This window comes from Topomyia yanbarensis, chromosome 2 (assembly GCF_030247195.1).
Source record: "Topomyia yanbarensis strain Yona2022 chromosome 2, ASM3024719v1, whole genome shotgun sequence".
Lineage (NCBI taxonomy): Eukaryota > Metazoa > Arthropoda > Insecta > Diptera > Culicidae > Topomyia > Topomyia yanbarensis.
The window spans coordinates 179357420-179379226 of record NC_080671.1 but is presented as its reverse complement, the minus strand read 5'-3'; the positions used below and the strand labels follow the sequence as shown (position 1 = coordinate 179379226).

The window sequence follows — 21807 nt, the reverse complement described above, 5'->3', positions numbered from 1 at the left end:
GGACCGGTTCCGAGTTATGGATATTTTTTAGTTCGGGAGGGGGGCCGTCCGGAGAGGGAGCCATCGACACCGTCAGCGCACGGGATTAGCACCCGCACAAGTCGGAATAAAGTAATAAATGTGTAAGAAAAGATATAAAACACTAATCTTCAAATTTCCGTCCAACGACGCGCCGATCTAGTTTATATTGCTGGCTATTGTTTAACTTTGACTGCGCGAACAAAAGGTTGAGGAATGTAGCCATGAGAACGAGTACAAAGCAATACCGAGATAAAGCTTCCGATAACAAACTGCTCAGAGATTAAAACACTTCCAAAGTGTCTGAGAGTTACGGTACGAATGATCCTATTTATTTATATATTTATTAGTATACTCACATAAGAAAGAAAATTGGAATGATGAACAAGTGGAATAGCGGGAATCTATAAAAAAATGTTCCGCTCTACTGGCTACTTGAACCTAGCATCCTTAGCGCTTCCGGCACTCACGCATAACTCTATGATACAGTACAGCTATGGTTTAAGAACTGCCACTGCGCATGATAAGTAGTGCAGGGATTTAAACCTATCAGCTGACCAATTCGAATGTCTGCCCCTAAGTGGTATTTTTTCCGTGCATAGACAATTGGTATATAAGTTCACCTTCATTTTATAACGAAGGGAGTTTTTTCTTTATTTGAAAAAAAAACGTAAAATGGGTTAAAAGATTTGATATCAACCTTTTAAGAACTGTGCAAATTTATTTGTTTTCTGGTTAATTTCCCCAAACTTGTATATCATAAGGCATTAAAAATCTTTTCGATACTAAATAAAATCTAATCATTTGAGTTTCACAGCATGACTGAAATGCACACGCACTATATTTCTTCATATTTTTCGCACACAAACACCCTTGCCAACTTACTTTTAGATTTCTATTTCTATTTTCATACTCATCAACACGAACTTATCAATCGACTACAGAAATCGTTGTCTGGAAGTTCTAGCTCTTAATGGTGATGAGCCGGTACTAATTTGCAAATTATATTGATTGACTGAATGCATGTCTACTGGTAGTAATTAGCAACCTTGCGATAGCGACCGATCTTCCGATATTGATTTTATTGGATGTTAACTTGCTAATTATAGTGTGTTACTCAGTTTGATGCTGATGAGACTGCATGTTTCATTTGGGCAGACAATATTGCTCGAGAAACATTGTTTCTAAATACAAAACGAATCAACATTTTACTGTGAGTTTCTGTGTCCAGCAAGCTTTTCCCTCTTACTACAACGGTATTGTATTTGAATGAACTTATTACTTCTCATATAATAAATAACGGGAGCTCTCTAGGCCCACTGGCTGGAATTGAAATATTCGTTTTCTTTACATCGAATAAGAACCTGTTTTGTTTGCATAAACGAAATGTTTTCAACCCACCCTGGTAGAGCAACATTTTGATTGATGAAGATTGTAACGGTTTTCACGGTTTGGCAGAGTCAAATCGATCCAGGTATGCCCACGATGGAATGCAAGCAAAATCGTAGAAAGATTTATAGTTCTCATCTTACAAGTTAGGGCGAAGAACCTATTTTGGACCTATTAGGGAGGATGTTGAATTATTTCAATCAATGCTCGTGTTTGAACGCAACGAAAGCTCAATTCAACTGCCCCTATTATCCAATGAGGTATATATATAGGTGTGGCAGAACACACGGTTTCCTACTGTTGGCAACCAAAAATATGTAAACAATCCAGAAGCACAACGGGTCGACGTCAGAGCGTTCACTCGATTCAATGGGAGCGGAACGAACGGTATGACGAAATCAAGTCGATTTATTCTGTGATCATTCACACCACTCATGTAAGATTCATCTTACGAATACCAAAGCGCCATCTTTGCCATACCTGTATATACTACATTGCCTATTATCGCCGTACCATTCGAACCAACGTATTTAACGAAGATGGTAGGCGCTGTTCTACCGAGCGGCTCTAAATGAGTAGGATGATAATAGAAACAGGGTGAAAATAAACTCACAACCCTTTTTATTCCTTCCCTTGTGCATATTCGTGCATTTCAATCGTATTTGGAATAGAACAATCGCAATAGTAACTAAACCTGTGCTTTTTATCCGCTTCGTATTTACAGTGGAATGACTTTTGTTATCATAAGTAAGATCTCGGTCCTATGTTCGTGATTGCAAATGTACGCTACACATAATCACAGCGGTGTTGTGGTAATTAGCATATTTGCAGTGTGTATTAAGATTTGCGAGGTAGCAATATGCGTATTTGTTTATGATAAATACTACGCAAACATATTGTCAATTGTGATCGTATTTATTAGTTTGAATAATCTGTTACTACAACTTAATAGGTAATAAAGTGCGCCAGTAAGTTGTATTGTTTTAAACAAATCTCATCCAATTTTTCCTGACAAACTTCAGATCAAGCATATTCATAGCTGATTAAATGAGATACAAAAGGTTTTATTACATTTCGGCATTAGTCATAACCCAATTTAATAGCATCCAATTCCACACAAACGTGACAATAATAATTGACTCAACCAGCTGTAATCATGACAGACTATAAACTAATAAACAAACGATTGCCCCATCCGGTTGATTTATGATTGAGCCCAATGTAACCAGATAAATCGTAGCCCCATGGAGCCGTCCTTGAGAGTGGCTTAAGTCTGTTCCATATATACTACTGTCAACTTACTGACTGAAGTCCAATGACGTAGTGGGAGGAATCCTACTCGTTCGAAGCGAATTCATGCTTATCGAGGTAAACACACTTCTTATTGGCTACGCGCGCCATGGCATTGCGTTAGTCGTTTGCGGTGATGTGTTTGCAGAGTCAAGTGCGATGCACTTCATGTATTGAAATTCATCACACGTGCTTGCATTTTAGTATTTTTACTCTTTACATGGTGTACATACATATGTAGGATAATCATGATTACAAATTTAAGCCTGCTCCGACGAGATGATACTCGTTATGCTTGTTGCTGCCGCCGTCAATGATGTAAATTATCACATCCTTTAATGATAATTAGTAACACCATTTATGCAGGTGAAGGCTTGTAGTGCCTATTTCTCCCATCTTGGAAATGTGTCATGTACGCGAGGGAGATGTTATCAGTGTCATATTTTACCGCATATGGTGACAAATTGGTGCTTGTTAGACTTTCAGAACAGAGAGATAGCGGTCAGTTGATCGAGCGAATCGCACACCAAACAGTTTTGTAGTACTGCATTTACACTTTTGACAGACTTATTCCAAATTCTAAACTCGAGACACACGGTTCAATACGTGCTCTCCGTCATTACTGTTAAATGACATGGCTAGCGTTATATGTATGTATAGCAGATGAGGTAAAATTAATTGGAAAATTGTATACACCCGCGCAGTTGATGCTGGTTGAAAACCCAAATGCTACCTTCAAAGCAATTTGAGAGTTAAACATATATGTATAGACACTCAAGTCTTAATTTACGCGGGGCTACGTACCATTGGAAAACAGTCTATTTTTTCTTTGTTAGTTTAAAAATCTACGAAACAGGGAGCTACGTTGTAAAAGAGGTGTGAAAAACAAACGCGGGAAATGCGACTGGAGTGTTGTTAGGTTATCTGCCTAATGACGGTGTCCAATTGTATTTCGAGACAACATGTTTGCCTACGTGTATCTGGTTAACTTGTTAACTTGTATACAATCAGCTTTCACAATCCTTTCTGAAATACAATGCTGCTGGCATGACATAACCGATTCTACTTAGAATCGAATGTGTCACTGGATACCAACTGAGGCTGGACTGACTAGGCATAATCACCGTATTTTCCGTATCCGTACTTTCCCCTTCCGTTCTAATTTGAATCGGATGTGTCACTGGAGTTTGATACTAACTATACCCAGCCAGAATTCCGGCTTATGATTCTGCTGCACTTACTGGGTGCATTTGTCATTTCACTTCATTTAACTGACAATCCTAAAGACATCGTTAGAATGCTTGCTTTGAACAGCGATATTATTAGCCGCAATTATTTTGTTTTAATATGACCTTTTCAAAAGTTATTTGTGTTTTTCCCTCAACAGCAATATGTTTTTTAAATGTCGAAAATTGTTTTTAAGAAAACTTTTTTATTGAATGCTTCTCCACAATCCAAATACACTGAAAAAGTTTCGTTTACGTCTTTAAAACGATAAACATTAGATTGTTGACATTTTATGGTGGGGTAATGCGAATAACTTTTTAAAAGGCCATAATTACACGAATTATTTTTTTTTTGTTGGAGCAAAATTCCAAATATCTCGACAACTATCGCATTTTGGAAGATTTTTGTTAAATGCATTTTGATTTTAAATTTTTTACTTAGAATTATATTCTGTAATAAAATTACAGTTTTGTATGTCAATTAGTGTGAAATTTAAAAACATGTATAAAGTTATTGTTAAGTTCTCCATCATGCAATTACATTCAAAATGTTTCTTTTCTCTTTAGGATTTTGTTGACAATATATAAAAATTTAAAAAAAGGTCTTCAAACGGTGGGATAACTAAATTCTCACAAGTTTCCTATCTCATGCCTCTACGCGAGTCTAAGTCTATTGATGACATTTGGTCCTTAGACAGGCGACGACTGGGTGCTATCAGCCTTCTGCCGATAGATGACTGAGCCTCATCAACAAAACGTGATTATTCGGCCTAACACAGTGGCCATTGACTTCAGGTCTTTTCGCATAAGACCAAGTATTCGCGATGTGGATCATCTGCTTACTTGTAAAGTGGCATTTAAAAGATTCACATCGAATTTCGGAGTAGTGGAATCTATTACGGAGGACACATGGAGAAACTACTTCCCAGGTATTTCAAATAGTGTCTTTGTGGTGAGAATGCGAGTAGACCAATCCATTTCCTCCTACCTTACTCTGCAGTACAAAGCAGAAGGGGGAGATACCATTACACAGCGAACTCTTTGTACATATCAAGGACAAACTAATAATGCCAGTTCTGTAAAGAATCGGCACATTACGGGCAACCCTGCCCAGAAATCGCCGAGGAAAGCTCATCTTCAGAAAGATATGCCAACACACAGGCTCCAATATCTTTACCTGAACCACAAACGGTTGCCAAATTGGTGGCTGCAGTTAAGGCAATAGTAACAACTACAAAAGTTTCAAATTTAACAACTAATACAACCATTGAAAAAACTACCACCAAGTATGGAGTGTTTACATTCGTGACCCACAAGGGCAAGAAACCAGGAAGAACATCTGATCGTGAGCATCATCGCAGTATTCAAGATGATGATACGGACGTAAACAACAACGAGAGAGACATGGATAACCCCGAAGTTGGCGAGAGAAGGAACATCTTCTCGTTGTGAAAAAAGATCTCCGCTCGCAATAGCAAGTTGCGCACACGGGATCTTACAGACTAAAAAAAAAATTTATTATAATTTTTATTTTTACATCATGTAAATATATAAAAGATCCATGGCTCCTCTAAGCTAACGCATTGAGCTGTGTCAAACGAATGGAAAAAAACTGCAAAAATTAGTTCGAATCGACGATGGGCATATTTTGTGGTCGGCCGGTTTCTCACGGAATCCCTAATGCAATAATTCTCAAAATCTTCAACCAAATCCCGGCAATTTCTTTTCGACTGAGAAAGGGTTGCTGAATTTAAACAGGGGCCTAGTTAGGGATATACGGATAGGGATTACCCACTGATCCTCCCCGTCATGACCGCCTTAAAACCCCCTTCAGATCACCCCGCATTACACCCCCCCCCCCTTAGACTACCACACCACATAAAAATAAAAGAAGTTTTATTTTTCAGCATTCCACCAACTACCACCAACACAGAAAAAAATATTTTGCATGAATATAAATGTAAAATCAAGTTCCACCAAAAATCCACACGACTTGTCGTGCTTTCTTCAACGAATTTTATTATAATTCTATACGTGGATTGAACATTACAGTTTCTCCAAACGGAAAACCAAAGCACTTCAATGTATTTTTTACACGCTTATTGCTGTAAAATGATAGACATGTAATATTACACGAATGAAAGTGTCAAATTGTATGCTTTTTGATGCTCCAATTGAGTGCATTGATTTTAACGCAATTTTCAATCAAAGTTTTGATTCAATCTTTGTATGTTTACATTCGTATTGATTTACATGACGTTTAAATTTCATTATTTTTTTGCGTGAACTACTAAAACTAAATCCAATGAGAGTTTTCTATTACGCAATATTCGAGAGAAATCGAAACAAAATTGTTTGGAATAACTGCAAGTTAATTTTTTTTGTTCTATAAGGTTCAACTGAGAAAGCTTAGAACAGTGGCCATCTTAGAAAATGACAAAAAGCAATTTTTCTCACACCGTTGAAAAAATCTTCATGCAAATCAATCAGTAATACTCCACCAATGCCCCGAATATGTTGATTCATTTTCATCAAGATTTTCCCAACGGTGGGAGAAAAAACTACAACCCCAAATAGATAAACTGATTACACCCGAGTATGAATGATCACTGTATTACTGATTACAAGGGTGTAGTGTAATATCAAAAACGACAATGCCATCGGACTTTTGGGTGAGTACTTGAGTACGTAATGTAATAGGGCTTCGACAGCTTAATTGAGCGGAATTTCAATTATAAACATCGGAAATCTATTCCACTGATTCACTAGGTAGCTCGTCATCAAACACACTCACAGCAAACAGGCCCGTAGCCAGGAGTTTATTTCGGGAGGGGCTTAAAAAATTATTGTATAAAGCTTTTTTATTTCGATTATACAGGTTTTAACCTTATGGTTATTCGCCTCTTTTTGGGTTAGAAAATTTCTTTAGAAAAATTTCTAACCCTACATGTGCGGGATTGATGAACGAACCGTGATGAGCTGCGTAAAAGGTAATCAATTTACCAACTACGCTTTACCCGCCCCTGCATAAAGCTTTTAGTTCTAATTACTTCATATTGTCACTAGAAACTAAACGAAATTTTGAAAAGTTCTTAATGAAAACAAAGCCAAATCTAAGACAATCCATGTTCTTTGTCACAAGAAAGGCTATAGTACATCAACGAATTATTGATGTTTAATTTGATTTTTATTATTTATTTTTATTTACAAGTTACAATTTACTCTCGTTGCAACAATGGATATTCTAGAGTTCTCAGTATTTATGCGCTAACCGAATATGACAATCCTTGACGGTGCTGGAAAACGCAAGGTGTTCTAAGCTACACGTTTAAAAGGTGTAGATGACGCTAAATCGAAATGAGTAGAAAAATATCCATAAAATGTTCGATAGAAGAGAATGTCGAAATTTGCACAAAATCTTCTGATTTAGCAAACGAATTGTAGATGGTTCAACTTCTATTTTCTTGATCTGGCGTCCTGTAACTATTACCAGTTCTAATGAATCATGCTAACATAATTTTTTGGCATACCCCAGTTAGGAAGGAGGATCTTTGGTGATCAATAGGATCAAAATATATGGGTCATTCCACGTCTGATTTACAATCAAAATTTGAATTCCTTCCATTTTTTTTCTTGCATTCATTAGTTAAAGTAATTGACACGTATTTTTTATTTTGGCTAAATATGATCTTTTTTTCAAGTTATTAGTTTTTGAACTTTTGAAGTTTATAACATTGAACATTTTTCAATCACTTATAACTCGGAAACGATTCGATATATGGAAAAAAATATTAAATAAAAAAGTTGTGAGCTTACTGAAAAAAATAGCAATTTCTTTTTGTTATATAACTTATGAAATTTGCAATTGTTTGAAACAAATTGAATTTTTTAAAGTTGGACCAATTTTTTACTTATTATTTTCTTTAAATATTAAAAATCATGTTAAAATAATTGTGCAAAAATTTGGGAGTGGATATCAAAATACTTTGCGAGATATTACAATTATAAATACGCAGCGCACCTGGGTTCGAGTCCCGACCCCGCACATAGGGTTCGAAATTTTTCACAAGAGATTTTTCTAACCCGAAGAGGCGAATGACCTTAAGGTTAAAACCTCTGTAATCGAAATAAAAAAAAAAAAAAAAAAAAATACAATTATAAACTTAAAACAAGGCAATTTTACACCAAACGCCTAGTGATAGGCCTATTGTAATTGAAATATCTCGTAAAATACTTCGAATTTCTTTCTGAAATTTGTACACAATCTTCTCGATATAATTATAAATTATTTGAAAAAGCTAAAAAGATTTTTTTGGCTCCACCCTGAAAAAAATTTGTTACTAATATTTGCATAATACATAAATTATTTAACAAAAACAAATATTACAAAAAAAATCCGCCGAGATCTTCCGAAAACGCAGCTTTTATTATTTAATGCTTTTTTCCAGAAATCTAATAGTTTCTCAGTTATGAGGGAATGAAAAATGTCCAATTCTATTAAACTTATAAAACTTTAAAAAATCACTATATTATTAAAAGTCGATATTTGTATGTATGTGATTTATGGACTCCCAAACGGCTTAACCAATTGCCGTAAAAATTTATGCATAGTAGGAATTTGTTATGGAGCGTGTTTGTGTGCTATTGGTGGGGATTATCTGCCTACAAGAAGGCGCTTCGGAACAAATTATGGTTTCCTCCTATTTCGTTGAAAGTCGCATCAACATGCGATGGATATTAGCTAGTACTTTATAAAGTTCAAAAACTCATAACTTGAAAAAAAAATCAAATTCAGCCAAAGTAAAAAAATCGTGTCTATAATTTTCAGCTAAAGAGTGCAAAAAAATTGAAGGGAACTAAAATTATAGTTGTAAATCGTGGAATGACTCGCATTCTGCAAATTTAAGACTTTTTTGGGGGTATTCTCATGTCAAAAGCAAATATTTTCTAAAGTCCCCCGAAATCAAATTTATTTTGATTACATAACTATATTAAGAAGATTATGTGAAAAATTCAGAATGGAACTCGAAGTGTTACGAGACATTTCAGTTATAACAGGCCTTTCGCTGGGCGTTTAGTGTAAAATTGCCATGTTTTATGTTTATAATTGTAATATCTCGCAAAGAATTCCACTGCCAAATTTTTACACAATCTTTTTAACACGATTTTAATACTTAAATAAAATAATAAATAAAAAATTTGGTCCAGCCTTAAAAAAATTCAATTTGTTTCAAGTAATTGCAAATTTCATAAGTTATATAACAAAAAAATTGTGATTTTTTTTTGGTAAGCTTATTTGAAAACGCAACTTTTTTATTTAATATTTTTTTCCATATATCGAGTCGTTTCCGAGTTATCAGTGATTGAAAAATGTTCAATTTTATAGACTTCAAAAGTTCAAAAGCGAATAACTTGAAAAAAATATAATATTTAGCCAAACCAAAAAATACGTGTCAATTATTTTTAGCTAAAGAATGTAAGAAAACAGTTTGGAAGATGCTTGACGTTTATATTAAGCGCACATTGCTCTAATCTATTACAGAAATTCAATTTGCGTATGATTTAACTAACTTTCTTTATTCAGGCCAATATCTAGCATAAAATGAGTTTTGTTTGATACCATTACTAGCGATAAATGTTAATTTTGGGACAGTTTTTGTACTCAGTTTTCTATGAAACTTCTAATTTTTTATTATACAATTCGTTTACTTGAGTCGGTTCAATGCATTAGCTAAATGAAGCCTTGAGTCTTTAATATATTTCCACGATGTAAACAATGAAAATGATAAAACGCTAATGGTTGTCCAACAGATCTCGTGCGATTGACCTGTTTACTGATTGAGAAATATTTTTCATAACCAACCGCGTCTTGGTGGTCGTTCATATCTATCTTGTACACTTCCGTATTATTATCGTGGTAACTGCTATGGACATGGCAGTTCGCGAATGTCTGATTTCATTTTTGTTTTGTCCCCTTACGGGCCACCAGTGTCGACTTCCTCAATGATGATGCTGACTGTTAATTTTGAGATACTAGACGCAGTTTTTGCCGTCAATATTATATGAACAGCAGCCACAAATTTGGCAATTGTTTGTTTTTCAGGTAATCGTATTGGAGACTATGGATGTGCAAAGATGTAACGTGTATGATGATATTATCGCATTGCGTTTTGTGCGTGCAGGGTCAGCTAGGACGAAATCCTAGCTGACCCTACCCGTCTAATTCCTAGATGAGTCCTTTATAATAAATTACATTTTTTCCAAATGTGGCAGGAATCTTTTAATGGCCACGGTGCAAAGAAGTTAAGTTTGTTTATTGGGGCTTTAACCTCCTGGTCGTTCGCCCGCGGTTCAAGTAAGAGGTATCAGATCTTGTAGACGAACATTGATTTTCTCATCATCCATATATATGAGAATCAACCACGTATTACAAGTTGCAAAATGACTGGTTTCGCCTAGGCTAATTTGTTGAGTAACATAAGTACTGAATGCCTGATAAGGTAGAACTCGTTAAAGGCGATGTTCGTAAGCATAACCTCTATTTTCACCTTCAGCAAATATTCCCCATCATGAAATTCGGTTATGCAAAAATTCCAGAAGTCAATAGCCTCCACGTTTGGCTGGAGCACCACTTCTTGCTTCTACGATTCACTCATCCGACGGATCACCCCAGCAAGAATTAAAGTAACAGTTTCTTTTGTTCTTCCGACGAGTCACACAATATGAAAGGAAGTGTGTTATCAGACTCGGCATACTGAGTAGATATCGTGACCGATGTCTTCGGTGGCTCGAAATAGCAATCTTCCTCACCATTCTCCCATTAATTTGTTGAAACCAAACAAGATACAATTTTTTTTACGAGTTACCGAAAAACATGTTGCTTCTTAAATTTATTTTTGAAAAGTTTCGGGGGGGCTTTAGCCCCCTAGCCCCCCCTCTGGCTACGTGCCTGACAGCAAATCGTAGAAAAGTAATTTATGTGTTATTTCCTATAAAGAATCCGGCGAATGAAATGTTTCGACGGTAGCAAACTGGGGAAGCGTTTGTTCTAACCGTTCTAGCACACCTCCACCAATTACGGTCTATAAGTTTCATTTCAGCTAAAGACTGTAGTATACGGACACCTACAATCTCTCGTGATTTTCCAGCCGGATGCATACGATTAGCCACCGCTACCGTAATGGTGACTGTAGCCGCATTCTGATGAACTGAGATTGCATGGCTGGTCAGCTATATGATCACGATAGGTGATTGTTCATTATCACTTTGATTGGATTTGCCAAGTTATGTTTCTCGTTCAATCACGACTTGATTTTTTATAGCTCGAATAAACCTTATAGAACTCATCTGGTTGTTTATCATGGGTTCGTTTTTAGCAACTCCCAGCGCAAAACAACTGGTTGACACACTTTCCCTTCGCATTTCCTTATGAGATTGGTTGTCATAGGAATGGAACGACGCCTCGAGAAGCGACTTGTCATGAATGGGTCTTTCCAAAAGGCGGGAACTGCTTCTCGCTTTAAGTTACAGATGAACCACAGCAGCATTAGCAGTATTAACTCTGATACATTTCGTGCTGAGGTCATCATTTTTTTCCAGTAGTGCTGAATAATGATTTGGCACTAGCTGAATCAGTTTCGATTAGATTGTGGAATGGTAGGAATTTGTTTACCAGTGCCCAGCATTCTAGATCGTTTACTGTTTTGTTAGCACTTTGCTGACGGTGCCTACCAAAGTGCTATCAACAATTGATTATACCGGGTTTCGTTGCATGCTACATTAATGTCCTACAAATTAGCATTTGAGATGCTAATTCAAATTAGCCTGCTTTTTAATTAGCTTTTGCGTAATTATCAAATTCTTGCTTCTTAAAAAAAACATTATTCTATTTTGTGACTTTTGATAAGGTTGATCGAATGAGAACTTTTTGTTTTTTTTCGGAACCTTGTTTGCGAAAGATCCAATGCAATGGTCAACATCAACAAGATTTTTGTTGATGCGAATAGAATGAAGAAACGGAAAATGTGAGGAGCGGCACTGAGCACTTCGACCGTGACAAAAATAGTCACCGCCCAGTGATCATGCAACAGTTGTGCTGCTTCTTTGGATTCTTCCCACTTCATGTTTTGTTTTGATTGTTAATCTTCTGAGATCACGTTTGAAGGTCGTCGGTGTCGGTGTTAAAAAAAAAGTTTATATAGATGTATGTAGGGAGTATTATGAAGATATAGTGACATTATATTATCCAAATTTCCGTTTAGTTCATCGCACCCGAACTTTTGTTTTGATTGCTTTACTATGTGCAAGTACTGAGGTACGCCAAAGATAATAGTAATATAGGCAATTACTAATAATTTTAATTCCAATGCGCACAGTATAATAATATAGGCTGCATTCTGAAAGCTGTTGTTCATAGAATATCTACAAACAGTATGTTCTAGGCTATTCAGATCAAATCAGCTGTTCGAATCCATACAATACCAATCCTAGAAAATCTGAATATTTCAAAGACCAGCACCAAATATTCATAGTCTGGAATTTAATTTGGATAATCTGTTTCTGTTCTATTATTTCTTAACGATATTTGATTAGTATTAATACTATTTAGAGGAACACAGATTCATTTGAAGCGTAAAATTGACTGTTGACACCAACATTACATGGACCCATCGTATTTAGAAAGTTTGACAGTTGTGCTGCAAAAAACAATAAACACAAAAGCCTCAACATTGACGTTTTGTTGTAATTTTGCAGTACTACTTTAAAAGTGTTTCTATGCAATCAAGAAGAACGAGTAAGAATATGTATAAATATTGTGAGCTAACTAAGTTTCAATGAAATATTTGAATGGGGTAAGTAATCCGTTTGTTGTGGAGCATGGGCTCCCGATCAGAAACACATAACAGAAAATTTTCAAAACTATAACTCGCCCTGTTACTTGTTATAATTATATGTTATCTGTTACTAACGAGACCAGTTTTTAACAAAAATTCTCTTCTGTTGTAATTTTTCTATTGCTTTCTGATCGAGATAAGGTGTACTTCAGCACCATATTGAATACTAATAAATTAGATACTATACTATACATAATTGAAAGTTTTTGCACCGAATGAAGAGAGAAACTATAATTTAAACATCTTCGATTGTGTAATGGTAATTATTCTATGAACTATTTCAAAAGTGAGAAAGATCATTTGAAAATTTCTAACTAATAAAAGGGTAGAAGTGGAGCTAATAGTATTTAACGTTTGAATATAGCCGGTTTTCTTATGGAGTGGGGTATATTATTACATTTTTACCTTATGCAAGAAACGTAAGCTGATTCGTGCGGCATTCACATTGTGAAAATACCGAACGATATAAGAGCACGCGCGAAGTGATTATTTCGGACGTTTGGGATTGTGCGAGTAATAAAGTGGTTTCGACTGAATCCTGCCCGGTTGCCCCATCTTATGATTTTGAATGAAATATAAGTGATACATTTTCTTTTTTTATGTTGTTTACATTAAAAATAAAACGAACGAATTTCAATCATCGAAAGATCATTTCGGCTACAGAAGGTGCGTTCAAATCCGATTCTTCGAGTGTATTAAATTTGAGTTAGGGGAAAGGAATTCGTATTTTAGGTTTATTGAAAAAAATATTCAAAAACATTATTTAGTCCACCTAGCTAGTGGTGTAATTTAGTATTTCATATTCATGAATACTATATGTGATGGTTCAGTCTATTCTCTTGGTGGTTGAGAGGAGGCATCAGTCACAATACCAGTGTGCTCTCTGCTGCTACCCAAGCCAGCGCAAACAATTGCTTTTTTTCTTGTGTGCATTGTCTTGAGAACAAAGGGAACCGTTACTATCATTCTAGTGTGGTGATCTATCAAGATGACTGAGCCTCATCAACAAAATGTGATTCTTCGGGCTAACACGGTGGTCATTGACTTCCGGTCTTTCCGCATAAGACCAAGTATTGGTGCTGTAGAACAATTGCTGAAGGTGAAAATGCAGCTTCGGTTGTCGGAAGTCTGCTACAACCAGTTGGAGCACGTCAGACACGCGGTGCTGATATCGTTCAACAAATTCGCCCAGGCGAAAAGATTCATTTCGCAAAACAACTTGAAATACGTGCTTGATTGTGATACTGCTAAAATCAAGATCCCTGTGTAGGGGTGGTCGTAGCGTATTGGTAAATCGATTGCCTTGTACGCAGCGCACCTGGGTTCGTGTCCCGACCCCGCACATAGGGTCAGAAATTTTTCATAAGAGATTTTTCTAACCCGAAGAGGCGAATGACCTTAAGGTTAAAACCTCTATAATCGAAATAAAAAAAAATCCCTGTGTATATGGATAACGGAAACGTGGAAGTCAAATTACATGATTTGGCACCACGTACTTGCAAAGTGGCCATTAAAAGATTCATGTCGTATTTCGGAGAAGTGGAATCCATTACGGAAGACACGTGGAGGAACTACTTTCCAGGTATTGCAAATGGTGTTTTTGTGGTGAGAATGCGGGTAGACCAACCCATTCCCTCCTACTTTACCCTGCAGTACAAAACAGAAGGGGGTGATACCATTATACAGCGAACTCTATGTACATACCAAGGACAAACTAACACGTACCAGTTCTGTGAACAAACGGCACATTATGGACAACCTTGCCCAGAAACCGCTAAGAAAAGCTCATCTACAGAAAGAAATGCTAACACTCATTCTCCAATATCATTCCCTGAGCCACAAACGGTTGCCAAATTTGTGGCTGTTGTTCAAGCAATAATGACATCTGCAAAAGCCGCGTCAAGTACCACAAACTCAACAGCTAATACCATCAATGAGGGAGCTACTAGCAATGACGAAGGGTTCACGCTCGTGACCCGGAAAGGGTAAAAGATAGGAACAACACCTGATCGCGAACATCAAGGCAGTAACCCCGCTGTTGACCCGGACATGTGCGACGACGACAGAGATATGATTGACCCCCATGATACAGTTGACGTGGATACAAATATTTCACCGACACGAAAACGAATCTCCGCGCGCAATGGCAAGTCGCGCGCACGGGATCGGATAGACTCGTAGGGTAGTATTAATTGTTTTTTATTTTTATTTTGTTACATCATGTAAATATATAAAAGACCCACGGCTCCGTGAAGCTAACGCCTTGAGCCGTGCAAAATAAACGAATTTAAAAAAAATATGTAATGGTTCTTTATGTTTTGTCTATTATGTTACTGTTAATATCTCCAAAACGACTACATGTTCGAAGATTTTTGTTGTTGATTTGAAGCGATATTTTTTTATTTATTGCTTTTTAACAATACAATTATAATTCTTTAGCCTTTCTCATTTGACTTTCACTGACAAGAATAAAAACCTATTTAAAACAAACTTGTGGTGCAATAATTCCTTTCTCATTTATTGTACGTTGAATTGGCGCATTTAATAATAAATGCTGAAAAATGACGAAAAACATGTATTGCCCAAATTTAATATGTGCTAATTATTAACTTTAACTGAATTTGTCAATAAAACTGACTGAAAACTGTGCTCATAAAGTTTCAGGTTTTCGTATGTTTACTTTACAATAAGGTTTTTATACAAAATTGCACACGCCTTTTATTAAACTGTCATAAGAAATACATTGCGACTACTCTTGCGCCGATAGGGGCTACAAATATTGCTGCGAGGAAAAATAATCGTAGCGTCTCCTTTGGAAAAGCACGGACAATATCTTAATTATGATTCCATTGCTGGATATTTACAATTTAATTGCGAATCCTTTTTAATGTGGTTTAATAGGTTTAAACCAATCCAAATAGGTTTGGTCAGGTGCTACTCGCACCACTGAACATTTACAGTGGAATAGTACCATAGCACCTGCAATGGTACTCTACATATAAAATCGGTTGCACAACGTGTCAAAACACGAAGCCAATGTTCCGAATGAGTGTTGTAGTAGTATTGGGAAAAAGACCTCGGGGGCTTTCGGAACTGTGGATGGTTGTCAATGTGCCCAAATAGGCATAGATTGATCATCAGTTACATAGACCTGCAAATGTAATTCATTTGACTCCCATTGTCATAAAATTCTTACATTTTATGTACGATGGCGATACCGGTTTAAATTTAGATTTTATATGTGACTGCACAGATCAAATCGTAACTTCGGAACCGAAAGTCGAGCGGTATGAAGTCCAGTATTCGCTGATGGGGATATTGTGCGTTTTATTTGAGACTAAATGAGTTGAAATGGCTCTTTGGTGTTTCTCGAGCGGTTCATTTAATCACAGATTTTTTTGACCACCCTCATCAAGAGGAAGGTTAATCGAAGGTGCAGCAAATCGCATTTTATACCTTCCACTTGATGCTTGGTTTGTGAAAATCGGTTCAGTCTTCAGCGAATAACCGATATGACTAATTCAGGAATATGCCCGAAGCCCGGGACTTCCGGAATTGACGATAGTGGACAATAACTTCAAAGAGTCTTTGATTGACCATCAGTGATCTAGATCTGCAAATCGAAGTAATGTGTCATAGCATTCAAGCTTGTAAAAGTCGGTCGAGAATCCGCTGAGAAATATTTGGAACATTAACTTAGGAATTCGGTAAGTTCCCCGGGGCACCAAGAACCGTCATATGCGTCCAATGTGGTCAAAGGTACTTCGATTGGTCATTAATGATCTAGACCCGCAAATTCAAGTAATGTTGCATATATTTCAATACGTATTGCATCATTTGGTCATCATGGTGGTACTCCTTTATATATCACTTTTCAACCCGTAACTCCAAAACCGAAATTCCGATCAAAAAAAAAATTCTATAACAGTCGATGTTGTCTTTCGGTTAACTTATTTTATCATGCGGGTGTGAATAACCCACAACCGAACCACCCTACCTATCCTGACACTGGGTGAAGGTGATTGGTGTGAGAGAGGGGTGGGTCTGAAGAGGGTGGATGGTCGTTTGAGGGGGATCTGTGGAAGGCTTGGTTGGGGGAACTTGACGGGGGCGGCGGGGGTTGGAAAGGGTAATGTGTAATGGGGGGGGGGGTCAACCTCTCACCGCATACCCCTAGCTACGCCCCTTTTAAAATATAGAAAACCTACCTTAGTAAAAAAAATAGGTTTGGATTAAGTTGGCCATGTTTAGAGTGATTGCATAATCTTTCTATATGACAAAAGCAAAAATGCCCCAATGTCCAAAAAAGTCAATCTTTGTCTAAAATTTCATGTATTTTAAAGACATTTGGCATTAAAAAAACTAATTCGATTTTAAATTTTCACCGTTACATGTTTGTCCGGCATTTTTTGCTGGCTATCTGTAGTGTATCAGTAGATGTCGAAGGCTGTTTGGTGGTGTTGGTTGTAGTAGAAGAATTTTCCTTAGTTGTTTTCGTGCATGCTTTACAGTAGTATACAGTCCGGTTACAGAACTGGCATGTAGACGTCTGTCTATGGTATGTGTATAGGATTCTTTCTATGTAGTTAACATCTGTTGTAGTTGATCCGCCCTCGAATGTCACGTAAGACGAGATAGTTTGGTTCAGCCACATTCGCACCACCCGAACACCGTTGAGAATGCCAGGGAAAAAGTTCCTCCAAGTGTCGTTGGAGATGGATACCACTTCTTCATACTTTGACATGAATCTTGTATTGTAATCGTTTTCACATTCGACGTCGTGTTGCTTGTTGTTCTTCGCTGCGAAGCTTTACGCCACGGATAAGGAGTTGAACGTTATTAGTATTACTTGTCTCGTATGATGTAGCTGCATGTATGAAATTTCTGTAAAAATGAGTTCCATTTTTACCTTAATCAACTGTTCCACCTGGCGCACTGTGGGTCTAAGACGTATTCTCCCGTAATGGGCTAAATTTATTTTGTGGTTCACTCATTCCACTCGTAATTAGGGGTAACGGAACTTTGCTGTGTCTATATGACACACGTACACGTTAGAGCGACGCGGCGTGGGTTGTATTTTTTGTTTGTATACTGTTCGCAAGTGGTGCGCTTTTCTGTACGAGATGAAGAAGCAGACTGATCTTGGAATGAGTATATACTGGCTCTCAGTGACCTTACACTCATGTCTAGTTATCCTTTAAAAACTTCAATGTGAGAATTTCACCTCGCGAGGAACATCTGTATAGAGTGCTTGAGAATTACGTACTTTGTAAGATTGACGGTTCATTGCTAGAGGGTCAATCAAGTGCTGATTTCTACTGTCGTGAATAGACCAATACCAATGTCGTGAATTAGACCAATACCATTCGCTTGGTAGATACTGCACAGTGTTGATAATATTGTCGCTTTAGCAAACCTTCGTTTAGTAAGACTCTTCTACAAGAGGCATGAAACCCTAATGACAGATAAAAGGCATTTTAAAATTTTTTAAGCTTCTAGTGGAATGTTTGATTGCTCAATCCCCCTTTTACTATTACTTCACTGTATCGACAGATGCATACTATTTGCAAGCATTGTAGTAAAAAGGCTAAGAAGCTTGGTAGCAATTGAAAAATGTAGGGAACCTTAAAATGGGGGAACATTGATCATTTTTTCACCAGTTTTTCCGATAACTATCTTCAACTCAAGTAGATGTAACTGTTTGTATTTTTAAAACAAGTACTGGTTTCCATAGATTGAAAGTGTCCGAATTGTTAGGTATTTTATTTAGTTTTACTATAAAAATTACTTTGTTGCAAATTTTGATGTTTTGTTCTCGGGGTAACTTTGATCAGCCAAATATGTGTATCGAAATGAGAGATAACGCTTGAAATGTTGTGTAAATTGCATGTCTGCAGGCAATTTCATGGCACGATATTGTGGCGTCTCGAGCGAGAACAAAATTGTCTAGAAGGAAACAGCTGACCTTTATCGAACTTTTTTAGGAAAATAGTCGAAATTAAATAATTAACAACAAAAATATCGGATTTTTTAAATGAATTATTAGACAAAAATATTTACGGTTTCTAAAAAAGTGATCAGTTCAATTGAAGTTGATTGATTTCATTAATATGCAAGGGATTGTTTGAACAGATTGAAACGATGCATGAGAGTTGTATCATTTTCAATTTGAATTTGTGTTTATAAAAGGTACATTAAATGACGAAATAACCGTTGCCGATAGATGCTGAACATGTTTAGGATACGGTTTATTTTTTGTTTCATTGATTTTGTTCGAGGGAATCATATTATCGTACGTTATTGAAAAAAGTGTCATTTGATCAAACTTACCCCGGTGATTAAAGATACCCCGTTTTACGGTAATCGTCTATTAGGGACCATTCATAAATTACGTAACGGGGGAGGGGGTTCGAGAAGTTGTGACATATGGGGGAGGGGGAGTAAGCTAGATCATTACGTAACATGTTTTTACTGAACAAAAAAAATTCGAAGAATTTGTTACGTAATAGGGGAGGGGAGATAAAGAAATTTGTCACAATTTGTTACATGGGGAGAGGGGGAGTCGATTTTTGGCAATTTTCGCGTTACGTAATTTATGAATAGTCCCTTATGGTGCAAACTGGCTCGTTGTCACTCTATTTCGATAATTTTTCGTCATATAATGGATGGGCTGTATTTAAACTTGTGCATTCGATACATTTGATACATAAAATGGCGTAGAAAATGTTAAATATTCGTGCTTGAGGGAAGTGACCATTTGACCGTTACGTTGAATGGAGATAGCAGACTAGCAGTTACAAAGGGTTATGGTGACAATAGCGATTGAATTAAACTAAGCCAGAGCCGGTCTTTTAGCCCGAGTGGGTAGTAAGGAGCATAAAAATAGTGGTTTATTACTGGGGATTTGACGCATTTTCGCAGTACATACGCTTGCATTACATTCACACAAAATCACTTGTGGTGTGTTTGTACAGATGGGATCGTGGTACATCGAGGAATTCAAACGCACGTATTGTGTACCCGTGACACATGTGTGCAGATTTCAAATTAATTCGACCAAAATCTCGAGTAAGTAATTACCCACTCGGTTTTTCGAGTGGGTGATGTTACCTATACTACCCACATTATTCGCCGGCCCTGAACTAAGGTTAATGCCCTACTGCGATGTGCTAGTGATAAATCGAATTGAAGGGATAGTCCTTTATCTCTGATTACATGTTCAATAGCTCACTCGTATGTGGCTATGAATATTCGCGTGCTAATTAGGTATTATCGTTTCCATTGCTCTTTTGAAATACCTATGCAAGAGTACTGTTTTAAACTCCTCTTAGTTTAAAATTGGTCATAACACATTTTTATCAGTATAGTATTGTTGTAATATGAAATATATATGGGAAGAGAATATGAACATCAGAACAGTTTGCAAAGAACATAGAACAGCAACATGCATGTTCCATATATTATCCATTGTCATACCGACCTACTATAGACGCAAATAGAGTGTTGAATATTCAAACATCAGATATTGGCAACTTATAATGGGAAATTATTTGCGGTTATGTGATTTATTGACAATTTTACCCGAGCACTTTCAGGTAAAACTGTTGACTTAGTAGTCAACAAAAGTTTTGTGTTTTCAGTTAGATTAGCTACAGTTATTATCAAAGATATCCACGTCGCTCAAAATTGTATAGATGTGTAAAAAACTTAAATTTCATATTTTCAATTTTATACCGAAGGCAATTGTACTATCACATTCCGAAGAGAAAGTTGGAGGTACAATTTATTATACCTAATGAACGTCACAAGAATACTTTTATTAAGGTGCATCATGCCTATTACTTTTTGCACTATGTTTGGCGACGATAGCAAACAATTAGGTTTAAATTTTCCAAATCACTGAACTTATCTGTAACACATCTCTCGATATTTTGCATGAAAAATATTCACGTAGACCATCCACTCACCTTAGTTACACGATTCTGTATGCTGTTTCTTGGAGAACTTTTCGTTTGGTAACACAATTTCACACTCCACTTACACGATCCGAACTCTGAACACCAATTAGCTGAACAAATGTTTCGCAACAATGATCTACTTTTGCTCTTATCAGCCTTCAGAAGGCACCTCCTCCCGCACACCGATTCGGTTGACAATTGTTCTCCTGCCTAATAAATTTACCAGCACTTCAGTTTCTCGCTGATAACGCACTGCGCCTCAGAAAAATTCCGCAGTTTTTTCTTTCTTTTTCTAATTGTAGAACATCACCTAACTAGGTGCATAATAGCGATAACCAACGGTCAAATGTTTCTGTCCTTGGATGGATCCCCCCTTCACTCACTTTTTTTCGTGACTTCCCGTAATTATTATCGTTATACTATTCTCTCAAATATACGTAGGTGACTCGCGCGGATGGACGGATGAACGGTTCGTCAACGTTTGGAGCCTCGTTGTCAGTGTCGGACAAAAAACAAACTCGCACTATCCGCGCTAGAACGTTCAATTAACGCTTTTATACGAGCGGACCCCGGCAAACAGTTGGACCAGCGAGTGTTGCAGGTCTTCACTGGTACACAGTCGTGCTGAGTATTGCGAGCGTAGCTTCGCGCCGGCTAAGCGATTTGCTCACACACCGGCACCGTTGATGCTAAAAAACTGAAAAGCGCGCGCAAGTTGGGCCGCTCAATAGAGTTAGCTTGTGGATTTTTTGAGAGAGTTTTCATATTTCTGGTGGTTTTTGAATCCCATTAGATGTGTTTAGAACGTATACAGTTTATTCTGATGGTGGAGACGCATAGTTGATGGAAGGCAACTCCGAAGAGCAAGCATAACAGTAACTTTCTTCAAGCGATGTTGGTCATATCAGTTGAGCCCTCATTATCTATTATGCCAGGTGTGTGATATAGTAAAATCATAACAAATTGTGATATAAAACAGTCCCCCACCTGTCTGGGCGGGTAGATTAGAAATTCACACCTACAATATTTTCA

At 36.9% G+C, this 21807-nt stretch overlaps 1 protein-coding gene across 2 annotated transcripts in view; it reads right to left on the bottom strand.

Moving 5' to 3' along the window:
• LOC131682266 (aquaporin AQPAe.a) overlaps window positions 1-21385 on the bottom strand; it is a 55769-nt gene extending 34384 nt beyond the window's left edge. The window contains exon 1 of one of the 2 annotated variants that reach the window (XM_058963624.1): window positions 20785-21385. The gene's annotated coding sequence lies outside the window, so the exon portion shown is untranslated. The remainder of the gene's footprint in view (window positions 1-20784) is intronic. The other variant, XM_058963625.1, reaches the window with a different exon arrangement.
• Window positions 21386-21807: the final 422 nt, after the last annotated feature.